This window comes from Rhinoderma darwinii, chromosome 3 (genome assembly GCF_050947455.1).
Source record: "Rhinoderma darwinii isolate aRhiDar2 chromosome 3, aRhiDar2.hap1, whole genome shotgun sequence".
NCBI classification, from domain to species: Eukaryota; Metazoa; Chordata; class Amphibia; order Anura; family Rhinodermatidae; genus Rhinoderma; species Rhinoderma darwinii.
The window spans coordinates 339,026,903-339,032,694 of record NC_134689.1 but is presented as its reverse complement, the minus strand read 5'-3'; positions in this window follow the sequence as shown (position 1 = coordinate 339,032,694).

Sequence of the window (5,792 nt, the reverse complement as noted above, 5' to 3'; positions counted from 1 at the left end):
CGACACTTTGCACATGTCCGGTTGCTGTAGCAACATAGGAAGCTAGAGCGCAGTCTATCTAGAATGATTCAAACTGTGCATGCGTAGTTATGTCCGCTTATAGAAGAGGTAAGTAAGGGCGATTTCATACACTTGTATTACATTGGGTACGTGGACCCACTGGTCCGTACCGCCTTGACGGTATGGCAGCTGGCCAACAGGACACAGGTCACAGTCTATAGTTCGTATAGGTGTACCTGTGGTAGCTCAGACAGTAGCAAGACAGGCTCGGTTGGGACTAGGCAGCAGGTGGACACCAGGCGTGGTGAATCAGGACAGGCGTGGTACTCAGCGCAGCACGACTACAACTCAACGGCACTTGTCCAGGATAGCACGGGATACAGGTTATAGATAGCAGGAACGGGAAACACTGGGAACTGGAAAACACTTAGGAGACCATTTGCATAGACAGACTAGGGTAATGACAACAAAGCTCAGGCAAGGCAGGAAGGGGCTGGGCCCCTCTTATAGTCCAGGGTGCTATGGGCTAATTTGGCACTTTAACTCAGGTGCGCACGCTGGCCCTTTAAGAGCGGGCACGAGCGTGCGTGCGCACCCTACGGGACCCAGCCGGGAGAAGCGGAAGTGAGCGCTGGCGTCTCCTGAGGAGATGGGGACCAGCGCTCACAGAACCATGGCTGCGGCCATCAGGAGGTGAGTGAGCCTGATGGCCCACGGCCATGACAACTTGTAGTAGAGGGAAGCAGGGGCAATTCCATCCACTTGTAGAGGGAAGCAGTGGCAATTACATCCACTTGTAGAGGGAAGCAGAGGCAATTACATCCACTTGTAGAGGGAAGCAGGTGCAATTACATCCACTTGTAGAGGGAAGCAGAGTCAATTACATCCACTTGTAGAGGGAAGCAGGTGCAATTACATCCACTTGTAGAGGGAAGCAGGTGCAATTACATCCACTTGTAGAGGGAAGCAGTGGCAATTACATCCACTTGTAGAGGGAAGCAGTGCCAATTACATCCACTTGTAGAGGGAAGCAGTGGCAATAACATCCACTTGTAGAGGGAAGCAGAGGCAATTACATCCACTTGTAGAGGGAAGCAGTGGCAATTACATCCACTTGTAGAGGGAAGCAGTGGCAATTACATCCACTTGTAGAGGGAAGCAGTGGCAATTACATCCACTTGTAGAGGGAAGCAGTGGCAATTACATGCACTTGTAGAGGGAAGCAGGTGCAATTACATCCACTTGTAGAGGGAAGCAGAGTCAATTACATCCACTTGTAGAGGGAAGCAGAGGCAATTACATCCACTTGTAGAGGGAAGCAGTGGCAATTACATCCACTTGTAGAGGGAAGCAGGTGCAATTACATCCACTTGTAGAGGGAAGCAGGTGCAATTACATCCACTTGTAGAGGGAAGCAGAGTCAATTACATCCACTTGTAGAGGGAAGCAGAGGCAATTACATCCACTTGTAGAGGGAAGCAGTGGCAATTCCATCCACTTGTAGAGGGAAGCAGTGGCAATTACATCCACTTGTAGATACTGATATACAGATAAAAAATGAGTCTCCAAGGCGCTGCTGCACGGGGAAGCAATGAGCATAAACGAAGTGTCAGGTATAGGTGATTTATTAGAAACAGGGCTACGCGTTTCAATGCCGCACCGGCATCTTCATCAGGCCATAAAAGAAACATAACATCTGCACAGTTTAAATACACACTGAACAATTAAAAAACCCGCCAATGTGACTGGGGTCAAAGTTCTCAGATGACGTCACGAATGAAAAGAAATGTTACAATTCACACGAGGCAATAGATGGTAAAACAGCGGTCAGGACCATGGACAGCAGCAATGTCAAACATACGCAACTGTATAGAAGGAAAACACATAGCCGACAAGACAATAATGGTACATAGGGTATAAAAATGCGAAATTGCAAAAGGGATAATTTATGATAAAATACACATAATGTTGGATTAAAAAATATATATGACATAATAAAAGAAAAACGAAGAAAGATCCAAATCTACAGTAAAACTTATATAAATATATGTGCCGCAATAAGATTACTTAGAAGAGAAAGCATCCAAATGGATGTTTAAATGATAGCATCCAAATGGATGTTGAAAAGCTTATGAATAATTTAGAAAGAGAGAAGGATGTTAACAGAATGATGTAGAAAAAGCTGAAAATATTACCATCCAAAAGAATGTTAAAAAAGACAGCGCATTTGTAGATAGAAAGACGGGCATAGAAAACTGTAATGGGAAAATGATAAACATAGTGATACAATAAGATACCATTAGAAACTGATGTTATGATGAGATACTATACAATTATGAGATACAATTATGTAATGATATACAGTTATGGAATCCAATAATGTAGATGCAATACAATAAATAAATCAACGGATAATAGACATTAAAAAACGGGATAAAAGGGAAAAGGATGTATAAACACAAATGTATAGATATATCATCAGGGGGCTGGGTACGGAGAAAATAGAACCTAAATATAAGGGAGTAATAGGAAAAATAGGGTATCACGAAAATGAAGAGCAGGAAGGGAATAACCCTAATAATCTTTATTTACTTGCAAAAAAATGCCGCTGCATAGAAATGACCTAAAATTATGAGGCAAACGAATTTGAAGGAGTACATGGAGCTAGGAAGTGCAAAACACTCGCAAATGTGAGGAAAAAACGGACCCAAATGAACGGGCAGAGAAATTAATGTTGAATGGATGGACAAACTGTTAATAAACTGTTAAACTGTTATCCCGTTTTTTTATGTCTATTATCCGTTGATTTATTTATTGTATTGCATCTACATTATTGGATTCCATAACTGTATATCATTACATAATTGTATCTCATAATTGTATAGTATCTCATCATAACATCAGTTTCTAATGGTATCTTATTGTATCACTATGTTTATCATTTTCCCATTACAGTTTTCTATGCCCGTCTTTCTATCTACAAATGCGCTGTCTTTTTTAACATTCTTTTGGATGGTATTATTTTCAGCTTTTTCTACATCATTCTGTTAACATCCTTCTCTCTTTCTAAATTATTCATAAGCTTTTCAACATCCATTTGGATGCTATCATTTAAACATCCATTTGGATGCTTTCTCTTCTAAGTAATCTTATTGCGGCACATATATTTATATAAGTTTTACTGTAGATTTGGATCTTTCTTCGTTTTTCTTTTATTATGTCATATATATTTTTTAATCCAACATTATGTGTATTTTATCATAAATTATCCCTTTTGCAATTTCGCATTTTTATACCCTATGTACCATTATTGTCTTGTCGGCTATGTGTTTTCCTTCTATACAGTTGCGTATGTTTGACATTGCTGCTGTCCATGGTCCTGACCGCTGTTTTACCATCTATTGCCTCGTGTGAATTGTAACATTTCTTTTCATTCGTGACGTCATCTGAGAACTTTGACCCCAGTCACATTGGCGGGTTTTTTAATTGTTCAGTGTGTATTTAAACTGTGCAGATGTTATGTTTCTTTTATGGCCTGATGAAGATGCCGGTGCGGCATTGAAACGCGTAGCCCTGTTTCTAATAAATCACCTATACCTGACACTTCGTTTATGCTCATTGCTTCCCCGTGCAGCAGCGCCTTGGAGACTCATTTTTTATCTGTATATCAGTATATCCTTTGCGGTTTTCCGTGGAACACCGGCACCGAGTCCTGGCAGCAGCAGCAACCATTCTCTCCACTGTTCGTTGTCCTTTGATTCTAGGTGAGCACCTAATTGGACTTCTGGATTTTGCATCTTCTTACCTTTGGTAATCTACACTATGTGGCGCTGTGTTTTGTGTCTCTTATCATCCACTTGTAGAGGGAAGCAGTGGCAATAACATCCACTTGTAGAGGGAAGCAGAGGCAATTACATCCACTTGTAGAGGGAAGCAGTGGCAATTACATCCACTTGTAGAGGGAAGCAGTGGCAATTACATCCACTTGTAGAGGGAAGCAGGTGCAATTACATCCACTTGTAGAGGGAAGCAGAGGCAATTACATCCACTTGTAGAGGGAAGCAGAGGTAATTACATCCACTTGTAGAGGGAAGCAGTGGCAATTCCATCCACTTGTAGAGGGAAGCAGTGGCAATTACATCCACTTGTAGAGGGAAGCAGTGGCAATTCCATCCACTTGTAGAGGGAAGCAGTGGCAATTCCATCCACTTGTAGAGGGAAGCAGTGGCAATTCCATCCACTTGTAGAGGGAAGCAGTGGCAATTCCATCCACTTGTAGAGGGAAGCAGTGGCAATTACATCCACTTGTAGAGGGAAGCAGTGGCAATTCCATCCACTTGTAGAGGGAAGCAGTGGCAATTACATCCACTTGTAGAGGGAAGCAGTGGCAATTACATCCACTTGTAGAGGGAAGCAGAGGCAATTACATCCACTTGTAGAGGGAAGCAGAGGCAATTACATCCACTTGTAGAGGGAAGCAGATGCAATTAACCTTACGAAGAAGGGAATGTTCCAAGTAATTTAACCACGCCAAGAACTATATCTTTCAATACTCTCTATATTATAATAATTGCTCTTTATATTATATTGTACATATCTCCATTATGAAACATAGGGCATATATTGTGGAAAACCACATTTTATCATAACAGACATAGTTACATAGTTACATAGTTAGTACGGCTGAAAAAAGACACATGTCCATCAAGTTCAACCAAGGGAAGGGAAAAGGGAAGGAAAAATGTCTACACATAGGAGCTAATATTTTTTTGTTCTAGGAAATTATCTAACCCTTTTTTAAAGCCATCTACTGTCCCTGCTGTGACAGCTCCTGCGGTGACTATTCCATAGATTCACAGTTCTCACTGTAAAGAAGCCTTGTCGCCTCTGCAGCTTGAACCTTTTTTTCTCCAGACGGAGGGAGTGCCCCCTTTTTTTTTTTGAGGGGGTTTTACAAGGAACAGGATTTCACCATATTTTTTGTATGTGCCATTAATATATTTATATAAGTTAATCATGTCCCCCCTTAGTCGTCTTTTTTCAAGGCTAAATAGGTTTAATTCTTTCAATCTTTCCTCATAACTTAAATTCTCCATGCCCCTAATTAGCTTCGTTGTTCTTCTTTGTATTTTTTCCAACTCCAGGGCATCCTTTCTATGAACTGGAGCCCAGAACTGAACTGCATATTCTAGATGAGGCCTCACTAATGCTTTGTAAAGTGGTAATATTACATCCCTGTCCCGCGAGTCCATGCCTCTTTTAATACACGACAATATCCTGCTGGCCTTTGAAGCAGCTGATTGACACTGCATGCTGTTATTGAGTTTATGATTTACAAGTACACCCAGATCCTTCTCAACAAGTTAATCCGCCAGTGTAGCGCCCCCTAGGACATATGATACATGCAGGTTGTTGGTACCCAGATGCATAACTTTACATTTATCTACATTAAACCTCATTTGCCAAGTGGACGCCCAAACACTTAGTTTGTTTAAATCTGCTTGCAATTCATGAACATCTTCCATAGTCTGAACTATATTACATAGCTTGGTGTCATCTGCAAAAATAGAAATAGTGCTATTAATCCCATCCTCTATATCATTAATAAATAAGTTGAATAATAGTGGTCCCAGCACTGAACCCTGGGGTACACCACTTATTACCGGGGACCATTCAGAGAAGGAATCATTGACCACAACCCTCTGGATACGGTCCTTGAGCCAATTCTCAATCCAATTACAAACTATATTTTCTAAACCTATAGTCCTTAATTTACCCATTAGGCGTCTATG